General features: G+C 48.6%; 1 protein-coding gene across 2 annotated transcripts in view; it reads right to left on the bottom strand.

Moving 5' to 3' along the window:
• LOC119178501 (uncharacterized) overlaps positions 1 to 16,103 on the bottom strand; it is a 123,249-nt gene that overhangs the window by 58,896 nt on the left and 48,250 nt on the right. The gene's annotated exons all lie outside the window — the stretch shown is intronic.

The following is a 16,103-nucleotide window of genomic DNA, read 5'->3' as shown; positions in this document are numbered from 1 at the left end:
GTGATGTTGTAATATGTTGGCTCTTTCCGATTCAGCAGGCACGCACCGGAAGAAAAAAGGAGTTGTTCAATCAGGCGGCCTCAAGCATCGCAGCGAAAGTCACCCCATAGATTGCTATGTGCATTGAAATCTCCAAGGAGGATATAGGGTTCTGGAAGTTGATCTATTAGGGACTGGAATTCACGTATTTCAAGATGGTAGTGTGGAGGTATGTAGACAGAGCAGATGGTCACGAGTTTGTTCAGGAGGACTACACGAATAGCCACTGCTTCAAGAGATGTTTCGAGTGGTAGATGAGTACATGCAATCCCTTGATTTACTATAATGGCCACACCACCAGATGACGTGACAGCTTCATTCCTGTCCTTTCTAAAACTGATATACTGGCGTAGAAAATTAGTGATTTTGAGTTTTAGGTGTGTTTCTTGTACACACAGCACTTTTGGTGACTGTTTATTTAAAAGGTCTTGAATATCGTCAAGGTTTCTCAGTAGTCCTCTGACGTTCCACTATAAATTTGTGTCTCCATTTTTATTGTAGTTAAGTGCTGTGTGTACAGAAACGTTGTCTCAAGTTACAGGGCCTGTTGGGGCCCTGTAATACGGGTTTTCTCTTTTTTGCTTCGCTCCAAAGAGCTGCGCCTTTCCTTCGGCGTGTGGGGCGCCGGGGGAGTATGGCTTGTGTCCATCACCTCTTCTGAGGTGGTGGATGGTGCCTGCTTGGCAGGCACGTTTATGGCAGTTTCGGACCTGACTGCACTTGCAGTGGTCCGGGTTCTAGCAGACTCTGTCGTCTGCTGGCCTTTTTGAACAGGAGGCGGAGCAGTACAGACTGCTCCAGCCGGAGGCGCTTCTGGCACAAGCGCAGTCACACTTGGTGTGAATCTCACGGGTGCCGAAAGACGTGGCACGGCTCCTCGACGCGCCATGTCGGCGAAGGAAGGTTCAGAATTATTGTGTGTACAAAAACGTTGACGTGCCTCTTGAAATGACAGGTTGAACTTTACTTTAGGTTCTAATATTTGTTTTTCTTTTTTCCATGCAGGGCATGATCGGGAGTAGGCAGCGTGATCTCCTTCACAGTTAGCGCAACAGGCTTCTGAAGTGCAATTTTCGGATACATCTTCACAAGATGCGCACTTCGCACACCTAGCTCGCCCTCTGCAAGTTTGGGATCCGTGTCCGAAGCGCTGACACTTGAAACATCGGCAAGGATTCGGTATATAAGGTCTGACAGGAAGCTTGCAGTAACCAGTTTCAATAGAGTCGGGAAGGTTGCTTGTACCGAAGGTAACTATGATGTGCTTTGTTGGGATCTGTTTATTATCTCGCCTGATTATTATTCTCTGTACTTTCACTACATTTTGTTCTTGCCAGCCTTCGAGCAATTCACTTTCAGAAAGCTCGAGGAGGTCATCATCAGATATGACACCACGCACTGCGTTCATCGACCTATGTGGGCCCACTGATATTGGGTTGTTATCAAATGAAACGAGTTTTGTGAGCTTGTCATACTGAGTCTTGTCGCGAACTTCTAGAAGGAGATCACCATTCCCCATCTTAGTTACTTTATAGCCAGGGCCAATTGCATCTGTGAGCATTTTCGAGACAATAAACGGTGAAATAGATCGAACTGTTTTCTTTTCATTTTGGCTGTGGATTACATGATACTTGGGGAAGGTCTGTTTAGGCTGTGCAGTAAAGAAGCTGTCATCAGTGCGCCACCTTTTCAGGCAGCGATCAGGAAGTGCAGGAAAAGGCTTTTCCATAAGAAGCATTTCAATTCGGCGGCGATGGTGGCCACCCACCACCGAGCCCAACAAGGGGACGCTACAGGGTTGAATAGTGGAGACGCCAGCCATGCATCTAGGGGACGCTACAGGACGCTACAACAAGGGGACGCTACAGGGTTGAATAGTGGAGACGCCAGCCATGCAGCTTGGAGACGCCAGCCATGCATCGCCGCTATAACCAAATATAACTACCCAAGGTTGGGTAACTACACAGGGTTAACCCTCGCCGCCAGGAAATTCGGAAGTAAACGGAAAAGAGAAGATGACAGGACAGATAAAAAGTGAGAGATAAAGACGAAGATGTAGGAAGAGAGAGATAGGAAAAGGCGACTGCCGATTTTCCCTGGGTGGGTCAGCCCAGGGGTGCCGTCTACGTGAAGCTGGGGCCAAAGGGGTGTGTTGCTTCTGCCGGGGGGCCTTAAAGGTCCAATCACTCAGCGTCAGCTCAACCCCCAGGATCCCCTTTTCCCCGGACACGGCAAAGCCACGCACGGCTAGACGTGGGAGGGAGTCAGAACTCCCCCGTTAGCTCGGGTCCGTGGTGTCGCTACACACGAAACGCCTACTTGTGCAGGCGCCCCTGCGGGGTTATCAAGAACGCTGCCCACTCGAACGCGGAATTTCCGGTTTGACTATAACTTTCAATTAAAGTAAACAACCTCCAATGTATGCCATGATGGGACAGGTGTTTTAATATTACAAAGCGCCATGTTGCATCATAAGTCTTTTTCGATGTCGAGGAAGACAGAAAGGAAGTATTGCTTGTGGACGAAAGCATCTGTGATCTGGGCCTCGATACAAACAAGGTGGTCGGTGGTGGACCAACCTTCTCGAAACCCGCACTGTAATTGTTCGAGCAAATTGTTTGTTTTGTGATGAATAAGATAGACACATGCGGAAGCGCATTGCCATCGCCTGGCTCGCTCAGCTGTTTGCTCCCTGGCTAAGCTTTGCCTGCTGCTGCTGCTCTGTTTTCAGATGCTGTATACCTTAATAAAGTGCCGTAACAAGTGGTGGAGCTGCTGGATAGCGACAACCTGAAACTTCGCAGCTAGAAACTCAAGCCAGTCTCTGAAATGCCGGATGAAAAACCAAATTAACCGCAGCAACAACCTGCAATCCTGTTGCCTACATTGGTCCGCCCTGGCCCATCGCGTTAACGCGACCCACCAATCTTGAGTGGTACAGAAGAGGAGGATGTTGAAGACTGGCTCGCCGAATACGAACGGGTAAGCGTTATCAACCGCTGGGATGAGACCGCGAAGCTCAACTATGTGTCCTTTTATTTCCGTGGCGTCGCCAGCATGTGACTTCAAAGCCACCTACGTGACTTCGCGACGTGGGCTGTTTTCAAAACGCACGTGACGGAAGTATTCGGGCGCCCCGCTGTTCGCAAGCTTCGACCCGTGCAAGGGTTGTGTGGCCGCGTGCAGCAGAATGGTGAAACATTCACGAGCTACATTGAAGACGTTCTCGACCTGTGTAACCGCGTTCATGACTCAATGGCCGATGCCGATAAGATCAGGCATATCTTGAAAGGTATTGAAGGCGACGCCTTTCTCATGCTGCTGGCAAAGCACCCTAGCACAGCGACTGAAATCATCAGTATTTGCGAAGTTTTTATGATCTGCGCAAACAACGCACAGCCACGTGCCACTCTCAACCACAGGTGACCTCAATGTCGAAATTGGCTGTTGTTCCTGACAACTCATCTCTGCTGCGACAGATTAGGATTTCGTTCGTGAAGAGGTAGCTCACCAGCTTTCGCTGATGCCGCTTGTTATCGAGCAGTCAAATTCCACGTTGGTGCCCCTCTCGGAAACATCAATAGGGACCAGGTCGCCCAAGAAGTCTCGCTTTCGTTCCATCAGCCTCCGACTGCTGCTTCTCTGATTTACACCGCAGTCGTGTCCAGGCTTGCGATGCAAGGTTACAGCCCACGTAGTCTGCCTATTCACCCGCCAGTATCACCACCCGCCCGCCCAGTCGCACAGTACGCATGAGCCGACGACCCTTGGCGCACGCAAGGCAACCGTCATGTTTGTTTTCATTTTGGCCTTGTTGGACATGTGGCCCGTTATTGTCGCTTTCGTGCACCAGCTATCTCCAACAGTGTGCGCCCACAATTGGTCACGTATGCGCCACTTCAACCCCGACGCAGTTATTCAGGTGACTACGAATCTGATCCTACCTCCATGACCCGACCCTTCTCTCGCCACTCGCCTTCTTCTCAACGTCGCTGCCTTTCTCCCGTGCACCCAATGCGGAGCTCTGTGTGCCAGGAAAACTACGTAGAGCAGTTCAGGAGGCGACAACTGCGGTTCCGGCGAAATGCTTAAGGCCTCAAATTTCTCCTTCGAACGTTATTGAAGTTGTTATAAAAGGGACATGAACGCTAGCCCTTGTCGACACCGGCGCTGCCCTTTAAGTGATTGATGCCCGCATTTGCCGCCATAGCGGAAAAGTCACGTCACCTGTTTGTGGACTATCTCTTCGTGCAGCCAACGCACAGCACGTCGGCCACCCGGTGCCTGCACAGCCCGTGTCATTATCCAGGATGTTCTTTATGTGATTGAATTCATTGTATTGCCATCTTGTTCTCCCGACGCCATATTAGGGTGGAATGTCCGCTATACACGTCGTGCGATCATCAACTGCGCCCACACTGAACTCGAGTTTTTCCCGTTTTCAGCAGACGTCATCAATGACAAGGGCACATGTCGCAAAATCACAGTTCGTGACGACACCAGTGTACCTGCCCAATCTACTGTTCTTGTTTCCTTCTCCCGTTACTCTGAAGACGGCAGCTCAGTGCTTTTCACACCACCTGCACTTCTAGTTCGCCGCCGAACACTGTCATTGCTATTTGTCGTTCTCGAGTTCCATTCAGGTGCCTCCGTGATGTACGTCACCAATCCATTGCCCAAGTGAATCACTTTGTGCCACTGGGAAACCCTTGGCAAATCCGAGCCGCTGGCATCATTTTCAATATTTGACACCATGGACGACCCCACTCAGCCCTCGAGACATCAACTCCTCGGCCACTACCACGATCTTTCACACCAGCTATAGCCAGCAACCTTACGACGACACAACAAGACCAACTTCTTCGCTTGCTCGACGATTTCTCTTCCTCTTTTGAGTGCCAAACAAGGGCACTCGGCCACACAACTGTTTTGCATACTATCCACACCAGAAACCATGCGCCCATTCGACAGCGTACCTACCGAGTATCGGCGAGTGAAAGGCGCCTTATCGATGACCAGGTGACTGACATGCTTAAACGCGGTGTCATTCAACCTTCTAACAGTTCCTGCGCACCACCTGTTGTCCTTGATGACGAAAGGCATATTACGCATGATGAACGGCATCTTACGAAGCTTGAAGTGGCACACTTGCCTCTGCTATTTTGATGATATTGTCGTTTATGCGCCAGATCTCCCGACCCATCTACAACGATTCCATCAAGTTTTGGCCTGTATCTAAAATGCTGGTCTCTAGCTAAACTTGAAAAAGTGCCTATCAACCGCTAGAACACTGACTATACAAGGCCACGTCTTCTCCAAAGAAGGTATTCTTCCCGATCCTGCTAAACTTCACGCCGTATCCAAGTTCCGGATGCCTACTAACCTGAAAGCACTGTGCACTTTCATTGGCCTATGCTCCTCTTTTCGGCGCTTCGTTCGAAATTTCGCAACTGTCATTGCACCTCTCAATGCACTCCCCCATGGCGACAACGAACTATCTACCTGGTCAGAAGCTTGTGACGATGCCTTTACGACACTTCGACGCCTGCTTACATCTCCATCAATTTTGCGTCACTTCGCTCCAAGTGCACGCACAGAAATTCACACTGATGCTAGTGGTGTCAGCCTTGGTGCTGTGCTCTCACAACTTCACGATGCCAACGCAAAATAAGTGGTTCCATATGCCAGTCATGAACTCACCAAATTCGAAACCAATTACACCATAACCGAAAAAAGTTCCTGGCCATCATATGGGCTCTACAGAAGTTTCGCCCCTATCTTAATGGTCGTCCGTTTGGCGTCGTAACAGATCACCACGCTCTGTGTCGGTTTTTCAACCTCAAGAACCCGTCAGGTCGCCTCCCTCGGTGGGCCCTCCGACTCCAGGAATACGACATCTGTGCCGCATATCATTGTGGCCAATAACACCCTGATGCTGACGCCCTGTCACGCTTCCCACTCAATTCAGACGCCAGCGCTTCTAGTCACAATCACAATACTTTGGCAATTGACATCTTGGACATGGACTCTAAGCAACGAAATTATCCATGGATCACCACAATTCTAAACTTTTTGTCAAGCCCCCTGACAACCCCGGCTCTCCGAGCGCTACGCCGCCAGGTGCAGCATTACGCTATCCGGGACGTTGTTTTATAATGCCGTACCTATCAAAACGACGGCCACCCATGTTTATAGGTTGTGCTCCGCCATCTTTGTCACAATCTGTGCTCCACTTTCCACAATAACCCTCAGTGTGGCCACGGTTTGAGTTTGAGTTTATTCAACCACGTGACAAGTACACAAAAATACACTGTATACGTGGTTTGGTGTGAAGGGAAAAAAGCTGCATTTCACAGCTTGACTGGCCCCTTCACCCAGAAAAAATTATAAACTACAAATTTACAAAAAAATTACAAAAATTACAGGCAGCGGAAAGCAACAATACAAAAAGAAACACGCATGTGGCCCATGACAGCAAATATTAGAATCACTACTCTAAAACACATACAAAAATATTTGTAACAAAGCGAATTGCATGAAAAAATTTAAACTGGATAACCATTACAGAAATCACCCAACATTCATTTACAACACAATCAGCACATCCGATTTAACATTTCAGTTTTAGACAATATACGCAGATTATCAGTTGTTAGTTTCCATTTGTTCATCCCACTTGGAAGGCGGTAACGTAGTGTTTCAAATCCTTAGTTTGTGCGAGGACAAGGTACGTGCCAAGTCTCTGTACAGACAGTTACGCGACTGGCAGGATTTGGTTGCAAGGTGGCCAAGGTGCGTAAAAAGATACTTCCTCTGCGTATTTCTGATTTAAAAGCTGACAGAAGCTGGTATTCGTAATAACAGATAATTCTTAAAATTCTATATTTTGCAAACATTGAAGCAGTGTGTGCGTTAAAGGATACACCTTCAATTCACCGCAAGGCATTTTTTTGTAGCACAACCAAGTTCTTTGGAGATGCTTAAGAGCCTGTAGACCAGACCAGAAGGCAATAGTGTAAATGTGAAGAAAAAGAGCATTGTACACTAATATTTTTTGTTTCACAGGTAGTATGTTCTGGCATCAACGCAACGCACCTAGAACTTTACAAAGTTTGTGACTAAAGTGTTCTGCATGGTAATTTTATGCCATGTGTTCGTGAAAATGGACACCAAGAGTTTTAACTGTTTGGCAAAGTTTAATTTCAACGTTTTTAAGTATTAGCTTGTGAGACGTTTAAAATGACCTGGCTTTCGCACGGAACAAAACAGCCTTGCTTTTAGACCAATTAATGTGTAGAGAATTTGCCACAGTCCAGGCATATATTTTATTTAGTATTTCATTAGCAGAAACAATGAGGTCATCAGCCGTTTCCCCAGAAACAAATATACTAGTATCGTCCGCGTAGATTACATATTCTACAGAGCTGTCAATACGTACAATATTGTTGATAAAAATATTAAATAATAGGCGTCCCAAAAATGCTACCTTGAGGTACGCCATTCTTAACGTTCATGGATGATGATAGCTCCCGATTGATTGATACACATTGTTTCCTATTAGATAGGTAGCTTCTTATTAAAGCTAAAACGGCCCCGCGAACTCCATAACAGTGAAGTTTTTCCTTCAAAATATCATGGTTTATTTTATCGAAAGCTTTCGAGAAATCTAGAAATATTCCTAGGGTAAGTTTTTTAGCTTCTATGTTTTTTAGAATCAATTCCTTTTGGTATAGTAAGGCACTTTCGGTTGAGAGGCCTGACTGAAAACCGAACTGTGACGGCGTAATAATGTTGTGGTAATTAAAGAAATTTGATAACCGAATGAAAATAAGTTTTTCGCACCCCTTAGAGAAAACTGGTAAAACCAAAATTGGTCTGTAGTTTCCTAAATTGACTTTGTCCCCACCCTTATATTGTCACGCAGCAAAGGACGACGCAGTTGTCTATGAGGAAAACAAGTTTATTGGAGCGAACCTGTGCTCCCCTAACAACTGGAAAAAAATACACAGGCGGCGAAGCAGCGGCCAGCAAAACGACGGGCACGCTAGAGAGCGTCGGTGATCGAATGACGCGGCATCGGCTGTGCGGGAATTTATATCCCTCGGCGCGAGGGTTTCTCGAATAGTCGAATTGTATCGGGAACGCCGTGATAGCGTTTGTTAGAAACGCTGTTCGTTCGAACAGCGCCTCTAACAAACAACACTTGAAGCGTTGTTTCTATCGAACAACGCCGGAAGCGTTGTTCGATAGCGTTTGTTCGAAACGCTGTGGTAGCGTTTGTTCGAAATGCTGTGAAAACGGCGATAGCACAGGCCGGCTCAGCCAGACCGAAAAAACAAAACACAAATAAACAAACCCAATGCATCGTTCGCGGCATTACCCCCCCCCCCTCTAAGAGTGCATCGACCCGATGCTAACATAAAGGACAGTTCACACAAATTAAAGTTCGTCATCGTCCGTAGAAAGGTTTTAAGCGAACCACATGGACGACTTCGGGCCGCGTGCGTCGTCGTGATGTACGGGAGTCCCTATCGGGGATCACTTCGTACGTTAGTTCGCCAACACGTCGTAGAATCTGGTAGGGTCCGAAATAGCGTCGTAGAAGTTTCTCACTGAGTCAACGTCGTCGAATGGGAGTCCAAACCCACACACGATCTCCAGGATGGTACTCGGCGTCTCGGTGTCGGAGATTGTAGCGTACGGCATCCACCAGTTGCTGGTCCGTTATACGAGCTCGAGCGAGCTGGCGTGCCTCCTCCGCACGTTGGAAGTATCCTTGGACGTCGGCGTTGAGGTCGTCGTCTTCTACGTGCGGAAGCATGGCGTCGAGCATCGTAGTCGGCCGTCTTCCGTAGACGAGCTCGAACGGTGTCATCTGCGTGGTTTCTTGAATAGCCGTGTTGTGCGCAAACGTGACGTACGGGAGGACTTCGTCCCACGTCTTATGTTCAACGTTGACGTACATAGACAGCATATCCGCAATTTTCTTATTGAGCCGTTACGTTAGTCCATTCGTTTGGGGGTGGTACGCCGTCGTTCTTCGGTGATCTGTGTTGCTGTAGCGTAAGATTCCTTGCATGAGCTCCGCAGTGAAGGTCGTTCCGCGGTCTGTGATTAGGACCTCAGGGGCTCCATGTCTCAGCACAATTTGGTTAATAAAGAACTTTGCAACTTCTTGTGCAGTTCCCCTAGGAAGAGCGGTGGTCTCTGCGTAGCGCGTCATGTAGTCTGTCGCTATGACAATCCATTTGTTCGCGGATCGGGATGTAGGGAACGGGCCCAGAAGGTCCATTCCGATCTGTTGGAAGGGCCTCGTTGGGACGGCGATCGGCTGCAGAAGTCCGGCTGGTCTCGTCAGTGGTGTTTTTCGTCGCTGGCAGTCACGGCAGTTCCGGACGTAGTGGGTGACATCGGATGTAAGGCGGGGCCAGAAGTATTTCGCCTTGATTTTTGTAATCGTGCGAGCTGTTCCGAGATGTCCGGAAGACGGGTCATCGTGGCACGCTTCCAAAATTTCGTCACGAAGGTCTGCGGGGATGACAAGTAGATAATTCGTTCTCGTTCCGGGGTTGAAATTCTTCTTCACTATGATGGAGTTTTTGACGCTGAATGCTGGTAAGTTGCGCTTGAACGCCCTAGGCATGGCGACGTCGCGTCCTTCGAGGTAGTCGATCATGGCGCGGAGGTCAGGGGCAGCACGCTGCTGGGCGGCTAGGTCGCTCTCTGTCACGAATTCGAAGAACGCGCTGTCTTTATCGGAGTCCTGTGGTGGTGGGTCGAGGGGGGCGCGGGACAGGCAGTCGGCGTCGGAGTGTTTCCTGCCGGATTTGTAGAATATTGTAACGTCAAACTCTTGCAGGCGCAAGCTCCACCGCCCAAAAAGGCCAAAGGGGTCCTTCAAATTGGCAAGCCAACACAGCGCATGATGGTCTGTCACAACCTTAAACGGTCTAGCATAGACGTATGAGCGAAATTTTGAAATGGCCCATATGATAGCCAGGCACTCTTTCTCGGAGGCAGAGTAGTTTCTCTCCTCCTTCGACAGACCACGGTTTGCATAGGCGATTACCTTTTCGTAACCGCTTTGCTTTTGGACGAGGACGGCACCCAAACCGATATCACTGGCGTCCATGTGCATTTCCGTTTTGGCGTTTTCGTCGAAATGAGCGAGCACGGGCGGGTTTTGCAGGCGTTGTTGCAACTCGCATAATGCCTTTTCTTGGTCGTTTTCCCAGCTGAAAGGGGTGCTTTCTTTCGTCAGGCGCGTGAGTGGCTCTGCAATGCGTGCGAAGTTTGCGACGAAGCGCCGGTAGTATGCGCACAGTCCGAGAAACCTTCGCACACCCTTCTTATCTTTCGGCCTTGGGAAGTTCGCAATGGCTGATGTTTTTGCCGGGTCAGGTAGGACTCCCGCGGCGTTCACGACGTGACCCAAGAACCTGAGTTCCTCGTACGCGAAACGGCACTTCTCAGGTTTCAGCGTTAACCCCGACGTACGAATGGCCTCGAGTACAGATTCCAACCTTGTGAGGTGTTCGTCGAAAGTCCGGGCGAATACGACAACGTCGTCGAGGTATACGAAGCAAGTGTGCCACTTCGGGCCTGCTAGCACAGTGTCCATGACTCTCTGAAACGTTACGGGCGCCGTGCACAGCCCAAACGGCATCACCTTGAACTCGTATAGACCGTCCGGGGTTACAAATGCAGTCTTCTCTCGGTCTCTTTTGTCCACTTCAATTTGCCAGTAGCCGGTCTTCATATCCATGGATGAGAAGTACTTTGCGTGGCAGAGGTGGTCGAGGGCGTCGTCAATTCGTGGCAGGGGGTACACGTCCTTTTTTGTGATTTTGTTTATTCTACAGTAGTCAATGCAGAATCTTAAAGTGCCATCTTTTTTCTTCACGAGTACAACCGGCGCAGCCCACGTACTTTTTGATGGCTGTATTATGTCGTCGCTGAGCATGTCATCAACTTGAGTCCGGATGGCTTCGCGCTCGTGTAAAGAAACGCAGTACGGTGACTGTCTGGTAGGTCGGGCTCCATCTTCAGTTATTATCCGGTGCTTCGCCAAAGGTGTTTGACGTAACTTCGAGTTCGAGGAAAAACACTCGCTGTAGCGACGGAGCAACTCTAGTAATCTGTCCCGATTTTCTGGCGACAGCGCCGGGTTCACGTCGAAAGGATGTGGCAGCCTGGAAGCATCTGCGCGTGCGCGTTCAAAGGTGGCGACCACGTTCACTTGACTCGCTTCTTGCGTTTCTTTAAGGAACGCAACCGCAGCGCCCTTGTTTAGATGCTGGTACTCCTCGGTGAAATTGGTGACCAAAACGTGGGATCCGCGTTGCTTAAACCGCGCAATGCCTCTTGCCACAGACACACCGCGGTCTAGAAGCAACCTTTGGTCAGTCTCCACGATAGCGTCGACGTCAGGAGCAGCACCTTCACAATAGACGGCGATCATCAAGCTTGCGCGGGGTGGCATGGTGACGTGATCGTCGGCGATCCTTACAGCAGCACGGTGTCCGAGGTTCAGCTGCGGCGTCATGGAGTGATCGGAAGAAAACGTTATCAACCTGGTCTGCAGATCAATTATTGCGCCTTTGTCCGTCAAAAAGTCCATTCCGAGAATTACGTCGCGGGAGCAGTTAGGCATAATTACGAACTCCGAAGGTTACGTAGTGCCGTTTATGGTGACGCGCGATGTGCACATTCCAATTGGGGTCACGAGGTGGCCTCCTGCTGTGCATATGTGCGGACCGTCCCATCTGGTCGTAACTTTCTTTAGCTTGGATGCGAATAACCCGCTCATGACCGAGTAGTTGGCTCCCGTGTCAATGAGGGCGACTACGTCAAGGCCGTCGATGGACAACTGGACGTCGGATGCCGCTTTCCTCGAATTTCGGGTGCGTCGGGGCGTCGTATCGCGGCTTGCACGTGTTGATGGTCGGGCACTATGCGTCATCATCGTCGTCTTCTCAGCGGCAGGCTTCGTTATTTCGGGTAGGCGTCGCGCAGCGTAGCTGTCGTCGTTTTCGGGGGTCTCGTCAGGGTGTCGTCGGGTCGTCGGGATGAGGGCATGTCGTGAGTCACGGTCTTGCGTCGTTGGAGGGTTTTCATTTTCTCGCCGTTGTGCAACTTCACCTCTAGAAGTTGCTGCTTTTAGTTTCCCCCTCGTGGGCTGGGGTACCTTCCACGGGTGAAGTCAGCATGGCTGCGACGGTTGGGGGATTGGTATGGGTAGGGCGACGGCGAACGGTTGAAATGGGATGGTCCACGGCTGGTGTTCGACAGGTATTTTTCGATCTCAAATGGGCGCTGGCCGGCTCGCGGGCGGGGTGCGTCGACGGAGAACCCACGCAAACCCAGCCTCTTGTACGGGCAGCAGCAGTAGACGTGGTCGGCCTCTCCGCAGTGGTAGCACAGCGGACGATTATCTGGCGTTCGCCACACCTCGGTCTTCCTGGGCGCCTGGTTTCGGGTTACAGGGGGTCGGGCGGGCGACATTGGGCGGCGGCACGGCGGGGCCTCTTGATAACGGGTTGGGACGGGTCGGGGTCGACGAGCAGCAGCGGAGTAGGTCATCGCTTGCGGTTCGCAAGATGCTTCCGACGGCGTGGAATTCCCCAGTGCTTGCTGAACCTCCTCGCGGACGACGTCAGTGAGGGAGGCGACTTGGGGCTGCGGCGTTGCTGGGAACAATTTCCTCAGTTCCTCGCAAACGACGGCGCGGATGGTCTCCCGCAAGTCTTCCGTCGCCAATCCAGGGGCGTTTACCGGGTTCACCGAAAGGGTGTTGAGTGGTCTATTGTATTGCCGCGAACGCATATCCAAGCTCCTCTCGATCATCGAAGCCTCGGTGACGAACTCAGCGATGGTCTTAGGGGGTTGCGGATGAGTCCAGCGAAGAGCTCTTGTTTAACTCCCCGCATCAGGAAGCGCACCTTCTTCTCTTCTGCCATTTCGGGGTCAGCTCTCCGGAACAGCATCTTCATCTCCTCAGCGAACAGTACAACACCTTCGTTAGGGTGTTGCATTCGCGTCTCTAACAAAAGGGCGGCTCATTCTTTCCGCACAACCGTAGCGAATGTTTTGAGGAATTCGCTCTTAAAGACAGTTCAGTCGGTTAGGGAGCCTTCATGACTCTCAAACCACATTCGAGCTGCATCCTCCAAATAGAAGAAGACATGACGAAACGTTTTTTCGTCATCCCATCTGTTAGAGATGCGGATGCGCTCCAGCTTCTCCAGCCACTCTTCCGGGTCTTCACCAGGAGATCCTCGGAATGATGGGGGCTCACGAGGTTGTTGCAGAACGACGGGAGGGTTGGTAGCGCTGGTCATGGTGCCTGCGTTGATCATCGTGGTTTTTACGTCTTCTTTCCTTTTTTTTATCCGGGAGCAGTCCAAACTCTGGCTGAAGGCCTTGCTGTCGGCGGCTGACACGAGTTGGACGTGCTTGTCGGCTTGGCAATGGCTTAGGGTTCATGTACCCCGCACCTCCACCAGATGTCACGCAGCAAAGGACGACGCAGTTGTCTATGAGGATAACAAGTTTATTGGAGCGAACCTGTGCTCCCCTAACAACTGGAAAAAAATACACAGGCGGCGAAGCAGCGGCCAGCAAAACGACGGGCACGCTAGTGAGCGTCGGCGATCGAATGACGCGATATCGGCTGTGCGGGAATTTATATCCCTTGGCGCGAGGGTTTCTCGAATAGCCGAATTGTATCGGGAACGCCGTGATAGCGTTTGTTAGAAACGCTGTTCGTTCGAACAGCGCCTCTAACAAACAACGCTTGTAGCGTTGTTTCTATCGAACAACGCCTGAAGCGTTGTTCGATAGCGTTTGTTCGAAACGCTGTGGTAGCGTTTGTTCGAAACGCTGTGAAAACGGCGATAGCACAGGCCGGCGCAGCCAGGCCGAAAAAAACAAAACACAAATAAACAAACCCAATGCATGGTTCGCGGCAATATATAACCGTTACTTTAGCGTTTTTCATTCTCTGAGGAAACAGCCCAGTGGCGAACACGAGATTATAAATATGTACTAAGCAGGCGCATACGAGATATAAAATGTATATTATAGGTACTATTTTTAAGCCATCCATGTCCTCGCTTTTACTCAATTTGAAATGCTGAAAAACGCCGATGACCTCTTGCGCATCTGTAGGATTTGCAAACACAGAACTATTTAAAGCAGGAGGCAAATAACCTGATGAATCACAATTATGACTACTGTCAACTAGTGAGGTAAAGTACTCGTTAAATTTGTTCGCTTGTACTGCGCCCTTCTATATTTTATTTTCGATCACCAGCTCACTAATGTCATTAGACACTTGTTTGGTAGATATAATAGCATTAAGTTTGTTCCATAATTGCTTAGAATCGGAGACACCGTCAAACATCTTGAAGTGATAATTGCGTTTAGCTTGTTTTTGTAGTTTAGTGAGTTTATTTTTGTATATTTTGAAAGCTTTAGGTTTATCAGGGTCTCGCTTTATCAGAAAGTCTTCATACAACCTATTTTTTCTTTTATCATATTGAGTATTGCGGAAGAAGTCCAAGGTTTGCGCGCCCGTTTTGGTCTCTTTAAAGCTTTGTAAGTAAAATGCTTCTCATACACTGAACAAAGAGTATCAATAAAACAATCATAAGCAAGATCAGCAGAAGAACTAGATAGAACGTTGTTCCAATTGAGAGTTCTAATTTCCTCTCTAAAAGAAGACAGCGTTCGCGGATTAATTTGTTGGAAGTGAACGGCAAGAAGGATTTGACTCCTTACACTTATGATGTTTTCTATGACTAGATATATGGGCAAATGATCACTTATCGGAACACGCAGGACGCCTGCCTGTAACGTACTGTTTGTACTACCTGTGATAAACAAGTCTAATAGAGTAGAAGTGGTATCAGTAATACGTGTTGGAATGGTAATTACGTTTGGTAAGAAAAAAGAAGCAAGAAGGTCTGAAAGTCTCAACTGTTTATGTGTGTCACTCAACATATCTATGTTAAGATCACCTCCCAGCACTAGTTTGTAATTAAATTGGTTTACAACGGAAAAAAGGTTTTCTAAATACTGAATAAATGAATCAAAATTGCCACTTGGTGGCCTGTAAATTGCAACAACAATGTAGTTGTGATATTGTAAAGTTAACGCCTCAAGGCCATCGGTGCACAAAGACAGATCTTCACGATACTCATACGTTATTTCAGCTTTGACATACAAGCATACACCACCACCCATTCTCAATTTTCTATTTTGGTACACAACATTATATCCGTCATTACAAAACACGTCTCTTCCACTACGGTACCAAGTTTCAGTCATCATAATAACGGAAAAAAAAATTGAACTCATCAAGAAAGAATAGAAAGTTTTCTTCTTTCGAACGAGCTGACTGCATATTAATGTGAAGGAATGTCATGGGCTGCCTATGACAGCAATTTACATACGAGCTCAATTCAGAAACGCTGAAATACATTGCCATTGTTCACAGCAGAAATATCAGTCTACTATGAAGTAGACTACTTTAGCCAGATCCGCCTCAGAAGTTACATTTAAAACAGGTGTCCTGTCTACTTTCCGCATGAAGATCCTGCTCTGTGATACCCATACATATTTCCATTCTCTTTCATGCCTTGCTAGCCGCGCCTTACTGTGCAGAACCTTCATTTCGATGCACAGGTGATCATTTATATATACAGAATCACTGTTGTCAAAACCAAGACGAGTGCTATTTAGTTTAATATTTTTTGCTGTGGACAACATCTTGTGTCGCGCCGTTCTCGTGAGGAATCTGACGACCACATTTGAGTTATTTTCATCTTTCGATAATACACGGTGCGCGACGTCAATGTCGTTATCTGTGACATCGTTTCCGAAGCACTTGGCGATGTTTGTGACAGTTTTCTGCAATTTTTCTTTTTCAATTAGCGGAAGACTTTTGATTTCGATATTCATATTTTGGCTGTATTGCTTCAGCTCTACAATTTTCCGTCTAGCTTTTTTCAGGTCCCTCCGCAGTTCTTCGTTTTCCTTACGACACTGCGCACTCTCAGCCT

The sequence above is a fragment of the Rhipicephalus microplus genome, chromosome 1 (assembly GCF_043290135.1).
Source record: "Rhipicephalus microplus isolate Deutch F79 chromosome 1, USDA_Rmic, whole genome shotgun sequence".
NCBI classification, from domain to species: domain Eukaryota; kingdom Metazoa; phylum Arthropoda; class Arachnida; order Ixodida; family Ixodidae; genus Rhipicephalus; species Rhipicephalus microplus.
Note: the sequence above shows the minus strand (reverse complement) of the source record. Positions and strands in the feature narration are given on the sequence as shown.